General features: G+C 31.6%; 1 pseudogene; it reads left to right on the forward strand.

Annotated features, from left to right (window-relative positions):
• Positions 1 to 20,019, forward strand: part of LOC126701211 (ethylene-responsive transcription factor-like protein At4g13040) — a 102,294-nt pseudogene extending 82,275 nt beyond the window's left edge.
• The last annotated feature ends 406 nt before the right edge of the window (positions 20,020 to 20,425 follow it).

Here is a 20,425-nt window from a genome sequence, read left to right on the forward strand (position 1 = left end):
TTGGATGTGGAATGAGATTAGACATTTTTCTTATTTGCTTGAAACTAATTGCAAAATCAGCTTGTGTATGCTACTTATAAAACAAGTAAAGACTTATTTTTAGGGATTTTGCTAGAGAGAAGGAAGTTCTACATCTTTCTTCAATATGAGTTCTTTTCCTTCTTTTCTTTTTTCCCCCTTTATGCATAAATACATACATATATGAATTTTCTTGTTGGATTTCATTTAAAGCACACATATTAGTCAATGAACATGATACTAAAGACAATAATGAGCTCAAAGAAGACCATGACATCAATTACAGTGTAGACAGTAATGAGCTCAAACAAGACGATAACATCAAATATGCACAACTTCACATTTTTTTCTCCAAATCTGCATGCACCCTGCACTCCAAGGTACAGATTTTACTTCTTTTTCATGATTGGATTTAATTTTGTAGGTTTGTTCAATTTAAGTTTATTGGATTTTTGCACATTTTATTTTAGCTTCACTTCGTGATTGTGTCAGTTACTTTTGCTTCATTGTCTTTTTTCAACATATCCAAATTATGTGTGTTTGCTTTTTGTTTGAATTTGTATTTATTTTTTATTTTGAGTTTTGAGTTTTATGTGGTTGTCAATGTCATAGTTGGAGTGACAACGTATGGGCATCTTATTACTCAGTATGGGCTTCTACAACATCTCTTTGGTCTTCTTGAATCTTTGGTGTTCTTAAACTTCAATCTCCCCCCCATTTTTCGTTTCTAGGTTTTAGTGTCAGTCCTGAACAATCAAGCGTCCAACCTACAACAATCCAAGACTTCATCATACTCTCTCTTCTCCACTAATTGATTACATGGGAATGATTCGTAGTCCTTCAATAAATATTACTGAGTTTGTGCATAGGTTTTTGTCTAATGATATCATTTATGGGTTTCGGTATGCGATTGGGAGATGGAGGCAGAGGAGTAGATGATAAAAGCGGAATTTGTTGTGGTTTTGTTATTCTTTTCTCTCTACAAATTTCTAATTTGATTTTTGATTCATCCTTTGAAAATTTCAGGCCTGAATTCATCCATCACAGCTGCTCAAGGGCATTGGGTCATGGAAAGTTCAGGTTTGCTCAATTTCTAACTTTAAACACAAGATTCCCATTACATTTGATATGTTTATTTGCTGAGAACCATCGTGGTTTTGATTTCTGTCAAATAGCAAGCATTATGATTTTCAACTTCCTTAACAGCAACCTTTGTGCTTTAATTTTAAAAGACTAGATCATGATTACTCTGTTCTGCACATGCTTGTTTCATTGGTGGATATGAAGTTCAAGATTCTTTGTAAGTGATTTAATTTCTTTCATATTCATTATTGGCTGAAATTTTCTGATCGTGCACATTGTTTTATATAATTTTTGCATGTTGTTAGAGAGTAAAGCAAGGTGGAGAAAAGAAATCCAATTGCTTTTATCCGAAAAAAAAAAAAAAAAATCTTTTTCTCTCTCAACATCTGTGATTTTGATTATGATAATTTCCTCTCAATTTTTTTTTCCTTTTCATGATTTGATAGATAATGGTAACTCAACTAAGAAGAGATGTTCCTGTTCAGTTTGGAGTAAGTGTTGATTGTTGTATTGTTTATTATTATTTTTGTTATGACAAAGGGACTACTCTTTATTGTTTGAAATTTCCCTTTCTCCTAAATCTTTCTCCTTTGGTTTTATATTTCATCAAGTGATCTAGTTACAGGTTCCCACTCCATGCATAAATGATCATATATTTTCACCCTTTCTTGATTGGTTCATGTGATGACTTAATATTATTATAGAGTGGATTGGGGAATTGAACCTTTACTTCACATTTATCAGATTTTAGTGAGACAAAATCTTATTAGAATTCTGTCAAGTTCTTGGATGAAATTTATTCACAACAATGATTTTGGTATCTCTTTAAGTTCATTGGGGGACCAATTTGATCATTACAAAGCAATCACCTGTCTTTATAGATAATTTATAATATGATGAGTGGCCCTTGGTGTATCCGTGGGACCAATTTGATCATATCAAAACAATCACCCATCATAAATATATGATGAATGGCCCTTGGTGTAAATTATAATAAATATGCTTGACTGGATTTCCAAAACTTTCTTTTTAGATGTTATTTAAATTTGAATTAAAAGTTCTTATGCTTGATGCAAAGTGTTTTGCTCTTTCATCTATTGCTTCATGTTTACTGCCTAATATGTGTAATTATTATAGGTAGCAGAACATGATCTCCCCTCCTTGATTTTTCCAGGCACATACCTCATTTTAAATGAATCATAATAAACAAAATCATGTGTTCTTTTCCTTCTCAGTGATTCTTCCCATAGAACTTTGTTGCCAATATTAAAACTGTGCAAAGAGATTATGTTTTTAATTCCAAGTTCCTTCATTATTTTTTATGTTTGCAGGCATTAAGTGAAGCATATCAAGTTTTAAGTGATCCACTTTAAAGAGATGCTTATCATTGAGATGGAAAAAATTACATGTCTAGGTATGTTCTTATGCTTGCACTTGTGGAAATATTGTGAGTTGTCATATGCTCATATTACTGCTCCTTTGTGTTTCATATTACTACTATATTGAAGAACAATAAGGATTCTACTATCAGAACAATATTTGAATTTCAATTCCATTTCCTCTACTCGAGTTTCATGGAATGACTTTTTTTTTTTTTTGAATACAAATTTTGGTTTCATCTACAACATTTATTATATTATTATATTGTTAAACCAAACAAACCCACTCATCTTGCTAGAAGTAGTAGTCAAACACAAGATAAAATTGTCATAAACTTAACTATGATTACAATTCAAATAATAATGTTATTGGAAACACTTATAATAGAACGAGATGTTAGTTTATGAATTTTTCTTTAGCTACTTGAAATTTGCCAGATGAAAAATTACAATGATGCTTGGTATGCTGTTGAAATAATTGAAGCTGAATTTTGATCTTGGGTTTGAGACACAACTCTATATATGCAGGCAATTTTATACTCAAGAAAATATTTTTCTTACAATAAAGCAGTATCACACTCAATTAGTCTTATATTCCTTTTAGCTATTAGTATATGCTCATTTAGGCTATTTGGGTTTTAGTAATTCTGAATCATAGGGACTGGTTGTGGAGGGGTATATTGAAGCACTCTAAAATCTTGGGGGTTCAATAATATCTTTTCAAATCACAAGATTTCTTTAAGGGTTTGCATTTGTAAGTACTAATATTTTTATGTTCTATTTTCATCTATGAGTTGAAGGTTTGCAGTTTTTTGCAAGGGTTTGCATGTTTACATTTTAGGATATTAATGATGGATAAGGTTTAAAGTTATGGTATTCATTAATCTGAGCATCTGTTTGATATGAGTAGGATGTTTCAAATTTTAGAAGTTTCACCACGGTCTGTTTGATTTTGCTAAGTCAAAGTCTTCTGCAATTACTTATAAATTATGATGGATGAGGATAGGAATTAGATTAGTGTTGTAGCTACTACTTATCTTCCATATCCCAATGAATTTTAGTTATAAAGGGGGGGAAGTGCATACAAATTGCAATTCTTCATTAACGGGAGAAAATATACGTTGATTCCTTAAAAATATATTATACTTTTTAGATATTAATTTTATTATTTTGCAGTTAATTTTTTCTAGTGTAGAGTAGGTGAATAATATTGAAGAATTCTGTTCTGCCATCATGTATATTGACAAAAGCCAAAAGGGTCAACGCAAAATGCAATGGTGTAGCCTGTACCTTGGGTTAGTGAGAATCTAATTTCCTTGGGAATTTCAAAATATTGTTGTGAAAGCTATTCTAGTGGCTGTTGTATCTCTATTTATTGTTGCTTGAATAACATCTTTCTGTTGTATCTCTAGTTACTGCTGATTGAATAACAACTCTAATTTGCAAAAGAGGGGGTGTTTAATTTGCGAAAGAGGTAGTGTTTATAACAAATTTGGATGAATTTAGCAATAAAATTATCTCTGAAAATAGTTAAATCGTTAAATTATGATAATCTCTAGCATTTATTATGAGTTTCTTTCTTTATATTTATGAGACAAATTGTATGCTCTTGATATTTTTTCCACTTTGGCTCTTATTTTTTAGGGTAAAATACTATTTTGATCCCTAAAATTTACTAAATATTTGTTTTCCGTCTCTAAACTTTAAAAAGTTCTTTTTTCATCGTAAAGAGTTTTTTAAATAGTATAGAGACAAAATTAAGGATGAAAAAAGAACTTTTTCAATAGTTTAGGAATGAAAAACAAACTTTTAGTAAAATTTAAGGACATAAATAAAAAAAATTCAATAATTTAAGGACAAAATATGAACTTTTCAATAGTTTAGGGATGATAAATGAACTTCTTAAAGTTTAGAGATGAAAAACAAACTTTTGGTAAAGTTTAGGGTCCAAAATAGTATTTTACCCTATTTTTATCTTTGTTGTCCTCATTTGTAATATGAGTATCATCTTCTATTCTAGAATAAAGAGGAAAAAGAATAAGTGGTTATTTTGGGTTTGTATATTGGATCATTCTCTTCATTGGATTTTTGTTTGAACAACTTTTAGTGAGTTCCCTTGGGCATTATGAACATATATTTCTCTCTTTTTTTCCACATTTTCTATTAATATCAGTTTGTGTTTAATACATTGTAGTATTAAATAGGTTTTACTGATGTCTCTCGTACTCTGGATTTCCGTGTTGAGTGAAGGCTTAGTCATTGGCAGCTTGGGGAAGGTTTGATATTGTGGGTCTTCTAAGGTAGAAGTTCAGTTGCAGTTTTGGGCATATGGGGACAACCAAAGCTGCAATGTGCATAGATTATGAATCAGTCTTATGAGGTGATGTTAATAACAACTACACCTTTGTGCAAATGAAATCACAAAACTCCAGGTATGAACTAAAGATTTTGAGCTAAATGATATGGCCTCCAGGTAACTTTTAGTATTGTTTTTAAATTTTCCATTCCACCTATCTTTCAACCTTGCACTTGCAGTGCCATGACTACACAATTGAAGTGCTCATCACCAAGAGCTTCAACAACCTTGACATTGTCCTCTTAGGTTTTGGAACACCAACATTTCATATGTTTTCCTCTTGGCTTTTTAATTCTGGCAGATTACTGTTTATTTGGTTTCTCAATTTCATGAATTATATTTTTTTCTTCAATATGAGTTCTTTCCCTTTTGTTTTTTATTTTTTCCCTTTATACATACATACATATATAAATTCTCTTTTTGGATTTTATTTAAAGCATGAAAAATTAGTCAATGAACATGATACTAAAGACATTAATGAGCTCAAGCAAGACTGTTACATCAATTACAATATATACTTTGGGGTTTGGGCACAATTTAGTGATAAATTTTTTAATGCATTGGAAGCTATTTAATTTTAATTGCTTGATTGCTTGTTCCCTTTTTTTGGGCAGTGGCTCAAGAGACAGAGTGAGCTTCAATTCATCTTTGATTACACAACGATTTGTTTTGGTCTTGATTGGCCATTGTTTCGAAGAAATTCCATACCGTGCTTTGTGATCAGTATTTAATGTAGGTTAATAGCATTATCTTATGTATCAATTATGAATGTCTTGTGCATGGTTTAAGATTTTGTTGTTTCACATTTGGTATGCAAAAAATGGCATGAACAAGGGAATTTTACCGAAATTTACAATTCTTAAAATGAAAATTAATTTGATCTAATCTTTCTTAAACATATATAAATTATTCGTATATGGTCTGTTTGTGTATTCAGTAGTTAGTTATTTGGACTTTGGTTATCTCTCGGTTTTGATTTTCGCAAAAGCAAATATGTACAACTTCACATTTTTTGCCCTCCAAATCGGCATGCACCCTGCATTCCAAGGTACAGATTTTACTTCGTTTTCATGATTGGATTTAATTTTTTTGGTTTGTTCAATTTATGTTTTTTGGATTTTTGCGGATGTAATTTTAGCTTCACTACATGATCGTGTCAGTTACTTTACCTTCATTGTCTTATTTCAACATATCCAAATTATGTGTGTTTTTTTTTTTGTTTCAATTTCTAATTTTTGTTATTTTGAGTTTTATGTGGTAATCAATGTCAAAGTAAATATACAGAATTTTCTAAAACTATCCCATGCATTGCATAGGTTGGCAACTAGTCTATATATCATATACTATATATAAAAGCAGAAGCTGAGTGAAATTTAAATACTATAATTTAGCCTATTTTGTTTCTCAAAAAAAAAAAAAAATAGTTGGGGTATTTTGGTTTGATTGGTTTTGATTTAGGTTTTTTGGTTAGGAGTAGTTTTGTTTAATTAGTTTAAATAGATGGGTTAGATTTGGTTCTGATTAAGGGATTTTGGTTAGAAGTTGTTTTGTTTAGGGTATCTAGCTTGGCGTAAATTGGTTTTAGGTATCTAGAATTGATTTTGCATATTTGGGTTGCTTTGATTTTGAATTTGCCTTCTTATTCAGAGTATGATGAAGATTTGCTCTGTCACTCAAAATGCAAATCTTTAATAATCAAAACTACTCCAAATTTTTATTTAAGATTTTAATTTTTTTGGGTCTGTTGTTTCTGAATGGTCCCTTTTTAAAAGCCATTGGAAATATGTGGAGAAACTTGATACAAATTAGATTTACTTTGATTGATTGCACCTATTTTATTTAACAACTCTTCACTATAGTTATCAGGAAATATTGACCAGGACATTAGGTGCCCAGTTTAGAAAATTCTTCTCACTTGGATAATCCTACAAAAAAGTAATTGTAGTATCAGTGTATGTTCTATTAAAATTCTCAATCATGTTATAATATTAGAATTGTATTAGATTGGTCCATGAAAGAATCATCCTTCATTTGTGTTCTTTGTGCATATCTTTATCAAAAAACATGTATCATTCGTGTATGGTATGTTAGTGCTCTCAATTATGCTATGAAAAATTAGAATCATAACAGATTGGTCCATGAAAGAAATACCATATTGCCAAGTATTTTTTCTGCTGCATTATATTTTGATTTTTTTTTTAATTATAAAAGTTGTTTTAAAAATTTATTAGTTATTTTAATATTGTTTAAGAGAAACTTTTTTCAATGTTGTATTCTTTTTCTGCCTTTGGCAGTTCAAAACCTAATTGTGATTAAGATTTTGGATTAAAAAAAAAAAAAAAAAAAAAAAAACAAACAAACAAACAAACAAACAGCCAAGACCATGAAATTCTAGCTCGAACTAATGACATTTCAGGCAGGTATTATTTAGGAATAATAACAATAACAGTAATAATAGAGTACTGACACTTATATGGGATGAGCTAAAAGCAGTCTTCTTATTACAAAACTTCATTTATATGGTGAGATATGTCATTTTGCCTTACTTTGTTCAGTTCTCTTTTGCAGAGTGTTGATGTTGCCTTTCCTGTTTATTTTGCAAAAGAGAGGTAAGATTCTATGAAGGCACCAATTAGTTAACCCTTTTGAAAGTTTTTATTTTTCATTTTTACTTCAAATATTTATTTGTTTGCCTTTGTAAATAAGAGAAGCATTCCATTGGTAATAAATGCGGTGATAGAGTTAGGGGTGGTGGATGTCATTGCAGTGCTGGCAGCATGGTGTGAAAGAAATTTATGGTGGTCGTGGAGAGAGCAATTGTTAAGAGGTTATCAATCTGGTGGTTGTTATTGTAGTGTCTGGTAGTGTTGAAGATAGGGAAGACAGTGCTTGAGGCATTGGAGGAGATGCTCTTCATGGTTGAGCTTATTTATTTTGTAAAATATTAATATACAGTGTTATTTATTTATTTTTTTTCCTTTTACTTTCTAAAAATTGTCTGAGTGTCTTATCCCTATTATATGTTGGGTTTTCTATGGAGAACATAATGCAAAGACAGAAGTTGGAAGAAGGAGGGGAGCATCCAACATTCTACATGTGAACCTGATGCGATTAGTATCAGCATGTGGGTTGAAAAACACCATAATCTTGTTTAATTTTATGATTTCATGAAAATTTCAAAAAGCCGAAAGTTAGATGAAGTTTCTTGTAGTCTTTATATGTTATTTTTGGATTTTTTTTCCTTGGAATGATTTATCATTTCTTTTTGTTTGCGCCTCATGTTTTTTTTGCTGAAAATAAGAGAAAAGAAATAAATTTCAAGAAATCTTTTTGATCTAATTTTTTTTTTTTATATTGAATTTTCAGAATTTTTGGGATAAAGGCAACAATATTATTTTCATCCCTAAAATTTTCTTGAAGTTCATCGTTCACCTTTTAACATTTATTTTCTATATTATGGCAGCCCCGCTAATTGCAATGCTGAATGAGGAGAACCTTTTGGCTGAAGTCCAGTATGTCTTCTTTTCTTGGTTTGTGTGGAATTTACCATAAACTGACTTTATCTATCCTCCCTCCCTCTCTCTCTCTCTGTCTCTCTCTCTTCCTGGGAATTTCAGATTTTAGATAAAGACATTTGATTTTCATTGGAATTGAAACTTTATGGAATATGTTATGTATTGGGTCAAATATTTTCAAATCTTAGCATATATCTAGAGATGGTTTCTTTGAATAGAAGGGTACCCCGAGCATTGCACAGGTATTAGGCTAGTATACTATAAAACCGAAGATGGTTTGACCTGTAGTTGACTTACTCATGTTGTGCCACATGGGCTTTGGAACCTCCACAATTTTACACCTCATTATTAATTTTGACGACTCTGAAAACCAAACTGAATGTCTAAAACCTCACATCCCGACGCAGAAACCAAACCTTGTTGAACGGTCTCCCTGAGTCCCTCCGCCAAGCCAATCCTACCCCTGCTCCGGTCATGTCAGGGGGTGTGGCTGCTGTGGTTTTTCACCAGGGCTCTCCCTCATCTATTTTCATGGCTCTTCCTTCCTCCAAATGTGGTTATTCTCCAATTTTTTGACATATTGAGAACATGAGAGAAAGTTTGGAGAGAGATTATATTTTTTTAGCCTAAATCTTTCCTAGCAAACTAAACCTGCTAATTTCATAAGATTTGTTATTGTTTCTGACCTCAACTCAAATAAACTTCAATTCTAAGTATTCTGTAGAAATATGTTTGAATATGTAGATGTGGTTCTGGGTTTGTATATTGTATCATTCTTTTCATTGGATTTGTGTTTGAACAACTTTTAGTGAGTTCGTTTGGGCGTTATGAAAACATATTTCTCTCTCTTTTTCCACCTTTTCTATTAATATCAGTTTGTGTTTAATACATTGTAGTATTAAATAGTTTTTATTGATGTCTCTTTTACTCTGGATTTCCGTGTTGAGTGAAGGCACAGCTTGGGGAAGGTTTGATATCATGGGTCTTCTAAGGTAGAAGTTCAATGGCAATTTTGGGCATATGGGGACAATTATTGCTGCAATGTACATAGATTATGAATGTCTTATGAGGTGATTTTAATAACAAATACACCATTGTGCAAATGAAATTGCAATAGTAGTTTTGGGCATATGGGGACAATTATTGCTGCAATGTACATAGATTATGAATGTCTTATGAGGTGATTTTAATAACAACTACATCATTGTGCAAATGAAATCGCAAAACTCCAGGTCTGAACTAAAGATTTTGAGCTAAATGATACAGCCTCCATGTAACTTTTAGTTTTGTTTTTAAATTTCCCATTCCACTTATCTATCAACCTTGCAGTGCCACGACTACACAATTGAAGTGCTCGTCTCCAAGAGCTTCAACAGCCTTGACATTGTCCTCTTTAGCAAACTGATTGGCCTGATGAATATGGAGAAAGCTACATCGTGGACAACAGTACCTAATCTTTCTCCCTCTCTCTTTGGTATTGGAACACCAACGTATCGTATTTTTTTCCTTTTGGCTTTTTAATTCTGGCAGATTCCTATTTTATTTGGTTTCTCATTTTTATGAATTATATTTTTTTTCTTTGGTTTCTTAATTCCCTACGTGTGTTCGAAGAAATGCTTAAACTGAACTTTGGATTGGATGTGTGGAACCCAATTGTTTAGGCACGTGCAATACTATTTATAGATCTCTTTTAAATTTTGTTGTGACTTGTGATATCAATATTTGGTTAAGAGTCATAATTTTTATAGATTGGTTTGTAATTTTGTTGTGGGTTTATTTAGGTAATTATTTTAAAAGGCTGAAAATGATGCTACAATCTACGACTTCATTACTAAAAATTACTTTTATCTGAATATATATATATAACGAAAAATGGCGAAGATATGTAATATTGGTATGGATTTCATTACTTAATATTACTTTTATGGAAAAGATGTGCTGAACACTTATTTTATATGTACGTGCGATTGACCTATGTAAGCTCTACATACATATTCATATTGGTATATTCATTTTGTGTTTGCCAATTGGGTTTGTGTGTGACCTTGGGTCCTTTCTATCTAATTGTTACTTGGTCTTAAAATGTGGAATACTCTGTTTGTTATGTTGAGTTATTTGGGTTTCGTTTGATGGTTTTCACTGTTTTTTGCAGGTAAACTTTGGCTATGGGAATTATTATTATTTTTTTATTTTCTATTAATAAAGCATATTTACACTCAAAAGCTGTTGGGCTAGTATGTGATGGGTTCCAGTGTTTATTAGCTTCTTAATTCTGTTTTTTTGTAGGGTGCATATACTTTACAGGAATTTATAGAATTTTTGGTGTTTTGGCTGCTTTTTGTTCGGGTGAATTCCATGAGGTGAATTTTATGTAAGATGTGGTTGAGATTTTTAATAGAAGTTGGATGTGCAATTGACCACAAGCACTTGCATGCCTTAAAATCAAATCCATCATCTGGTATGGTTGTGCATGTTCTACCTCCTACTCTTGATAATGTCCTCTTCGAACTAATCAATCTTTGTGCATATTCTACCTCCTACCCTTGATAATGTGCTCTTCGAACTTATTGATCTTTGAGGTCTATATAGTTTCATGATAAATAATTTCATCTTGGGTCTTTCACATCTTAATTCCCTAGAACCATTATTGTCCATCAATTCAACCATTAGTGCAAGTGTTGATTGGCTTCTGAAAGGTTAGGCCTACCAAGTTTTCTGTGTTTTTTTTTTTTTTTTTTTTTTTTGGGTTTTTGCATGATTTTACTAAAAATTTTCTTAGTTGACAGGTTTTGCAAACTATTTTGTTATGTAACATCTTGAGTCTATGAGACTCATGCTCAACGAAGGAACTCGAGTCTCAAAGACTTGAGTTCTAATGTGGCAAAAGCTAATGTGGATAAATAATTCATATGGAACTCAAGTTTCAATGACTTGGGTTCTGTAAAACCCATCCCCTTTTTAAAATATTTTTGGGTTAACTCTTTTGGAGTCTAGCCCGTAAAATGCGGCAAAAGGAAGGAAAATCCATGAGCCAACCCCATCGTATTTGCCCCGTAGTAACCTTTGGAAGCACACACTAGAGTAAAAGGCTAAAACTAATTGGTAGATTATTCGATCAACGCTTCTCTTCTTTCTCTTCTCTCCTCTCTCTCTCTCTCTCACATCCCCCTTCTCCCTCGTTCTTCTCAGGAACCCATCCTCTCTCTCTCTTTCTCTCACATCCTTGTCCTCCTTCGTTTTTCTTAAGAACCCATCAACGTCCCTGCCCATGAGCGCAAGCAACAAAGAGTTGAATTTTTTTTTGTTAGTATGTTGACTTTTTTTAATCAGTTGGCAGAGTTGGGGTGAGAGAGATTGAAGGAACTCAAGTCTCTAAGACTCGAGTCTCCTTTGTCTCCACTCCCATCTAGGACAATATCTTCCCCAGCTTTAGTAGTAGAGAGATTTGTTTTCTCTCTTTCACCTCCAGTTCAATTGATGAAATAAGCGTTAGATATTTCTATGAGAAGAGAAGAGATGAGATGGACGGTGGTGGCAACTTACAACCCACTTACAGTAGAGGGAATGCTTTAAGTATTGTAAAGGCTGCAGAGCTAGCATGATTAAGGCCCTCATCAGTCATCACTGATTTCTCTCTTTGTTTTTGTTTTTTTGTTTTTAATACTATATCCTTATGTTTTCTCTTTTCATATTTACTAGATTGAATTTGCTTGTTTTTCATTGGTGTAGATGTTGAAGAGTTTATATCTGATTTGCTCCTCTTTGTTTGTTTGTTTTTTAGGGGATTGCTTTTGTTTTATAAATATGAATTTTTTTTTTTTTTTTGGGAAGTTTGTGTAGGCATTGGTATTTAGCTTTGGAAGGCAATTTCAAGTTTTGTGAATGAGAGGTTCTGGAAACTGAAGGTAAAATGATTGATGGGTTGTTGGGTTTATATGCTTGGAGTTATGATATATGACATTTAGGTATTATATCTTTCTTTTGTTTTTTGTTTTTTGTTTTTTGTTATAAGATTTTATTCAGTTATTCAATTTGGTTTAATAATTAACATAGATTTGTTGATATTGGGACAAAGGGAAAAATAAAAGGGTTTTACATCTTAGGTCTCACACCCTTTTCATTGTTTAGGATTCTGCTTCATTCATGATTTCTCTCTCAATTGTCTATGCTTCTTTCTAACAAAATTGTTTGTTTTATGCTGTTCTAGGCTATGGTTATCATTAGTTGAGATGAAATTAAAAAATGAGGGTGCTATAATATCTCTTGCATAATAGAATTAAACTTATCCTATGAGTTTAGATTGTTACTGAAATTTTTATTTTTATGATTGATTATTGACCACAATAATTCATTTCTTTTGTGACCTATATGGGGGCAATTTTTCTTATAATTTTATTTTACCATTGGATATCTTAAAATTTTCTGCATGTTATGACTACTTTTTTGGTCACTAATATAGCAATTTGATTGATTCTATCAAAGTTTTGACACAAATTTTTTTTAAAGAACTAGTGTTATACCCGTGAGATGCATGGCTTAATTAAAAAGTTATATGTAAATAAATCATAATTAATGAGCCACACGAATAAAACTACATTAATTTATAAATATAATTGAGTCAGTTTATACAAACACCATTTATGACTTCAAAACTCTTTTCTTTTAGAAACTTCATGACTCTGCATGTTTGGCTTCATAGAACCCTTTACGGATCTTTTTGCAAAATTAAATATTTATAAGTATTAATAAAATAAATGATGAGCAAAATGAATAAAAAAAGATTTGAAACTTAATCATATGTAATATATATATATATATATATATATATCTCACTGCCGTGCGGCCTAATTCACAAAGCATGAATTGCATGAAATAAACTAAAATACCTAAAAAAGAATAAGAATGAAGATCTCAAAATAGCAATAACTTCTTATAAACAAATTTGAAAGTTAAGCCATAGAGAGTATTTCAAACCATATGAAATTATTATATGAACAAAACCTAATCAACATGAAACGTGGATAAAAAAGGGGGGGGGGGGGGGAATCATAAGTAATTCTGGTTGTTATTGATTAGAATTTTAATTCTATTAGGAGTTATTATGAAACACGGCCAAAATTGGCAATTCACCCCATTTGCCCAACTATATAGTTAGTAGGCACTGTTTCGAAAGTATATTTTTAACTAACTTCTCGAGCTCCTAAAACTCGATTTAGGGCTTATAAATCGAGCCTCAAAAACTCGGTTTTCATGTTCTAATCAGGTCTGATTTAGTGCTTTTCCACGTGGTGTCCACCTGGAAATCAAATCTTAGAGACTCGATTTATAACTGGACAATTAGAAGCTCAATTTATGTTCACACTTGCATTCACGTGGATTCTAGCTAGATATCGAGCCTTAGAGACTTGGTTTTTAAAAAGAATAATCGAGTATTAGAGACTTGATTTGCAAGCTGCGGTCCACAAGCATCCATGTGGTTAGGGCAGCTCCTTGTACTTAGTCCTCATAATGTGGGTCTGAATCTCTTTGTTTCCTCCTCTAAAAAAACTAAGCAGCTCTCTCTTCCTCTCTCACTTTCTCTCTCACTCTCATACAAAACTAAGACATGCAAATCTAAATATTAGAAACTAAAACAAAGTGATTTTTGTATGATGAAAATTAAAGATAGAGATCAAGGTTAATTTACCTGATTGGCACATTCAATACCAAATTGAAGAAACAAACTACGAACAATAAGCACCCAAACCCTTCAGGCAAAACCATTGATAAATGCACCAAATATTCTAACCCAAAACATCGTAGTGTCCCACTTCCAAATCTATATAGAAATAACACCAATTATATGAGAAAAAATAGAGAAGGGTTGCAATACTGGTAGTTTGTTAACTGAAATTTGGAGATCATAGCCAAAAATTGAATCACCCATAACTGCAAGCATGTTATTAAGAGTTATGACTTTGGCAATAAGTTTTCATGGATAATTGAAAATACCTCCTTTAAAACTAACATAAGATGAGAATTGAGTAGTAATACCTTTTGGCGAGGTCTTGCATGCCGAAAGTGCATCCTTTCTTGGGCTATTCTTGTGAACAACAATTTGTATAATGAGTAAAATCAATAAAAAAATAATTTGTATACCCTATGTAAAACAAAGCAAAGATCAAATTGAAAGCAGGAAAAATTTTATATAAAAATATGTCTCATTATAAAATAAAAACCACTTTAAAAAAAGGCTAACTTGAAAAGAAAAGAAATTCACACATCCATTAGCATCACGCATCATGATTGAAGTTTTATTATTTCATTCAAGGTCACACCTATATTATATAGGTGTTAGATACATCATACAGAAGTTTGATTGAAAGAAGGCCTCCAACTCTTTATGCCTAATGTTTTTAAAGAATTGTAAGTCTATCCATAATTCCTCTTATCCACAGATACTCTTGTACTATTTTCATGGTGTTAGTGGGCAGATGTTTATGATTATAATTTTGTGATATGGATTAAATCTTGTAGGATTATAATTTTTGTTAAATCTTATCCCTTAATTAAGAGTTTTGTAGCTTGATATTCTAATAAAATATTATTTATTTAATAATAATAATTAATATATAAAATGTAGGTTGCAACTTGATGAAAATAAAAACAATGAAAACGTGGGATGAGATTTATGTAGGTTGCAACTTGAGGAAAATAAAGACAATGAAAACTTTGGATGGGATTTAAATTTAGAAAAATTTTAAAATAGACTTTTAGTTAAGAGTAGAATTAAAATTCTAAAATTTAGATGATAAAATTTTATCTGGATTAAATTTTTGTATGTTAAATACTATCCCTTAATTTAAGAAATATATCCTACAAATAAAAATAATAATGTTAATCTAATTTTATTTCAACAGAGAAACCTACTTTAAAATAAGAAGAACAAAAACATAACTTTAAAATTACCTTCTTATGCTGCCTTCTTAGCTTTTAGCGTTCTCTTCCTATAAATGTGCAACTTCACGTTCCAACTCATTCCTGTAAGCCGGCAAAAGATTCAAAATAGGATGAGAATGAAGATCATAGCAATACATCCGTCAATATTAAAAAAAAAAAAAAAAAAAAAAAAAAAAAAAAAAAAAAAAAAATCACATATTGACCTTTTTTTTAACAAAAATAATTTTGTATAAAAAAAAAAAAAAATGATGATGATGAGTTTAAATTTAAGTTGGACTTGTTAGAGAGATAGAGGATTAGATAGATTAGATGAAGATTTTGGATTGTAATAAAATTAAGATTTTTATTAACTTAGAAATTATAGTAGAAGAAAAATTATATATATTTTTTCTTAAAATCTAAAAATCTAAAAAAAATTTGCAATTTGGTAAAGCCACTTGGCGCAATTAGAGCTTCTAAACTCAACTTTTATTATATAATATATGATATTGATTGTTGATTTTGAGATAACTGGTAATAATACATTTATTTGTTTAATGATAGCCATACTTTGATTTCGAAATATCAGAGGGGAAGTATGAAAGAATCAGAGAGCTTTATGAGAAACTTCTGGACAAACTAAAGCACTTGAAGGTACGGATAAACTATACAAAGTTGTTGTTTTTAACTTTACACCTGAACAGACTAGACCACTCGAATTTCTCAAATTGTTGTACTATTTTAAGATATTTTATCTTCTATTAATATTCATGTATTATCTAACATTCTTTTTTGTATGTAAACTTTGTGTTGATCTAACTTTTCTTTATTTTTATTTTATGAATTATTTTTTTTGTTATTTGAAGAAATCAAAATCAACCAAAACTAAAAGTTATAGACTCTTCAATGCAGAAATTCTCAAGCTTTTTGGAATTCTTCTATGCGTGTGTCCTTTGTGAAGAAGGAAAAGTTTGGGGTTTCGTTAAATGCTTGTGGCATTTGCAAACATATTTTACAGATGGATTTTTTCTGGCTTAGAACCAAATTTGATATCACCAAGATCTTAGAAGCAAATTATATCGTCTGAACATATATATATATATATATATATATCCCCTTTGGTGTTTTGGTGCCTTCCATTTGAACCATTCATTTTTCCCATTAATTGCTTTTATCCGAATCAAAAACTTCAATTAATCGTCCACCCAAAACACCAAAGGGGAATCCAAAGAGACAGGTTGCAATGTATTGCACACGTGGATTAAGATGTTAGAAAGCTTTAAGTTGTCTCCTCAACAAAAGATTCAAAGAAGTGATTCTCTTTGGAAGATTGATTTTATGTTTTCTAATTATTTGTTTTATCATTTTTCATACAAATGTACTATCAACTTTTTTTTCTTTTTTAATGTTTTATTATTTTAAAAAAAAAAAAAAAAAAACAATTACTATAAATACAATAAGAGAGACGCTACGTCCACAACATTTTTACAATATTTTCATAACAAATCATAGGTGGTTAATTGTTATTGGTTCAAATTTGAACCTAATACCAAGATTACTTTTTTGCCCTAATAATAACAATCAGTAACAATTTGCTACTTAAGATTTGTTGTAAAAAATTTGTGAAAATATTATGGACATATCATTTCTCATACAATAAACTATGCCACTCTTTCCCCTTTGCTTTTCTCCCTCTGATAAAACCCTAAACGGCTGCTATCTCTCTTCAGCTCAGCTTCTCGTTAGCGCTCTCTCTCTAACCTTAGCAACAACGAAATGCCACCTCCTTCCTAAACAGAAAAATTTACTCCTATCTTGCTCTGCCTACTTCCTTCTTCCTAAAGCTTCCACCTCTATTTTATTCAAACCCTATGTTTATTTGCATAAAGTTTGTGTCTTTCAATGGGTAATATTTTTGTTACATCCTAAAGAGTTTTACATCCTACAGGAGGTTTGTCTTTCTCTTAGAAAAGTATTTGGAAGCCCAAAGTCCCAGCTAGAGTGGCTTTCATTTTATGTATAGTAGGACTGGGGAGAATCTTAACTACAGATAATCTGAGGAAACAAAGGAATAAAGTTGTTGATTGGTGTTGTATGTGCAAGACAAGTAGAGAAACTACAGACTTCATTGTGACATTGCCGGCAAACTATAAAATATGGTTTTCAGTCTCTTTGGAGTTTAATGGGTTATGCCTTGTGGTGTAGTTGAGCTTTAAGCAAGTTGGCAGGGCCAGTTTGTTCAACATCAATAGTATAGAGATTTGGAGGCAATCCCTCGTTGTCTCATGTGGTGCATTTGGAGAGAGAGAAATGCTAGGAGCATTGAAGGGTGTGAAATATCTGTTTTATACCTGAAACTTTTATTCTTCAAATCTTTATTTTAGAGGATGAATGTTTCATAACTTTTTTCTTGGTCAATTTACTTAGATGGTTGATTGTTGTAATTGTAGATCTTAACTGTTGGTGTATCTCTTGTATACTTCCCATGTACATGGATTAAGCCCCTTTTGTGCTTTTTAATGAATTTTTTACTTATAAAAAAATGCCATATGAATTTACTGGAAAATGCTATCTTGTTTTATCAGAATTTAGTGCTGTTTTTTTCTTACTGTAAACTTCTTCTTTCCGTGATAAATTCATAAAGATTAATACCTCATAATTACGAAAATTCGACAATTTGGAAATATTGGTTCATGGATAATTATAGATTTTTGGAGGATTATCATTACAAAAATCATGCAATGATGTAGATCCAATATTGCACATGTTACATGTGTGAGTGAACCAAGACGATCGGTCTGATCTGAGTTTGGCCCTGTGCATTATAGCATCCTGGCATGTGAGATGCTTAAATGGGTGGTTGCTTAAATGATCTAAGTTTGGCCCTTTATTTGCAAACTTTTTGGGTGCAAAATATAGGAGTTTTTCACATGCTGTACTTTGACTTATGTTACTGCCAGATTTTTTTATTTGTAGGGTCACCAATTAAACACAGAAAGCGACACAGGAGAAAGAATTTTCAAAACCAAGAACCATGTCTCATGAGAGATGTCTATTTCAAAAATATGAAGTGGCAGGCAGCAATAAAAGTTGATAAGAAACAAATTCACTTGGGAAACTGTTGGTTCGCAAGAAGAGGCTGCTCATATATATGACAGGTAGTTCTCTGAATTCATCTTCTTCTTTTTTCTTTTTTCCTTTTTAATTGAAAAAATGCGTAGGAGGGGCGATAAAAGGTGGCTTCCCTACCTGAGCATGACCATATTTTTATTTGCAAGAAGCCTAATAATAATAAAGTAACTTTTCTCAGTTAGGAACAAGATGGTATCTTTTCAGAATCCTTTTTTGTACCTCACCTCATCTTGCTGAAGTTGTCTATATTTTCTAGTTGTCGATGACATTTTGTCATGTTAGCAACACGGCTGAAAGTATTATTTTCTAATTTCAGTCTCATTCTTAAAACTTCCTTTCTCAACTTATTGATCAGTTGATAAAAAAATTTGTAGTTAACGTGAGTTGTGGCCTGTCAACTAATAGGGTTCAGTGACTTATGGTAATTTCAAAAATAGTAAGTGATATATTTTCCTTACAAGACATCATTCTGGCCTTTACAATTCAAGGGAGCTCATGGTGACAAAAATTAAAGGAGTCCACTGGATCAATTACTAATGTGTCTCACTTATTCTATTTACTTGTTGCCTGTATATTTTTCTAGTTTCTGTTTATTTACCTAACTTTTCATTTGGAAATACAAATATTTAAAAGATGTAGATGTATTTAGCGCTTTTGTCACTTATTAGAAGTGCAAAAGGTATCTGGGGAGTGCTAGTGACCAATAAATAGTATCAAACTTCTTGAGGGAGATGTCAGTCTGTCTTAGTCTATCACAAGTCAGAAAACCATGACCCCTTCTCTTGCAATTACCTGAACAGATCTCAAGTCTTTATTGTTTTATTGGTCTTTGTTGCACTTCCACTCAACTCAACTATGCCTGAATACCATTTACATTGGGGTCAGCTCTATGGATCCTGATCAACTGGTTGGAATACTTGTTGCATGTTTGCCTTAAACCTAAACCTATTGATTCCTTAGTATATTTTAAGTGATTTTCTAGAAGAAGTTAATCTACTTTTTTAAATTATTGTTGCTAGAAAAATGCCAGTTGATGGGAGCTGAAAACTGAAAAATATGAAAAAAGAGTCTCCAATAATAATCATAGAATTTATATTTTACTTTTCTTTCTATTTTCTAACTGAAGTTGGTTAAGGAGCTCCTCTCACTGACTAAAGAGATTAAACCTATATATGCCAGTTTTCCCTTTTCTTTTGACAACACAAGGAAATCTTTCCTTACTAGACTTTGTCATAATTATCTTCAAGTGTATGTCCCCTGGATCTTTAATTGGTTTACTTACTGTATAAAAAATTTCAGAACACAAGAGAAGGCTTGGGGCAGGATCACAGAGGAGGTCTGTGTCTCCGTTGCGAAACAGCGACTGGGATGGCAAGCAAGAAGTCAATGGCCATTCGAATTTAGAAGATTTGGAGCCCTAAACATCTGCCTCTTGAAAACTACAATCAAGAACAAACACCAAATTTTCTAGTTCTAACAGTAAAGTTCTAGCTGATAGGTTCCAATTTTTGTTGTATGAAGACCCACTCAAGGGTCAATCATGGTAGATTTCATTGTCTCATGGTAAACAAATTTTTCTTGCTTTAAACCAATAAAGAATTCCATATTGGATGCATCATAGTCATTAATCAGCATCTTCTTCAGTTGGATGAGCTCGTGTGCAGATATAATTCTGTCTCATGAGGTTGAAGCTTAAACACATTCAAACTCGTTATAAACTGTTCATGTAGGAAAAGCTTCTTGAGAAATTTGGCAAAGAAGTTCCTATTGCCAATAATTTATCTGCTATTTACATAATTGTGTACTGAATTCATGCACTACCAGTAGCGGTATGCAATTATAAGCTAATATAATTTATAGATCAATGTGTGCAGATGTGAATATTCCATCTGGCTAATGATCAGTTATGGAAAGGAAACTGCAACATGGAATTTCATAATGAGACTTTATTGCAGTATACTCTATAGTTGGAAGGGTTTTCATAACATTTTCTTGTATTACAAGCTATTGTGTTTATCTAAGGC

Source organism: Quercus robur, chromosome 9, assembly GCF_932294415.1.
Source record: "Quercus robur chromosome 9, dhQueRobu3.1, whole genome shotgun sequence".
Classification (NCBI taxonomy): Eukaryota; Viridiplantae; Streptophyta; class Magnoliopsida; order Fagales; family Fagaceae; genus Quercus; species Quercus robur.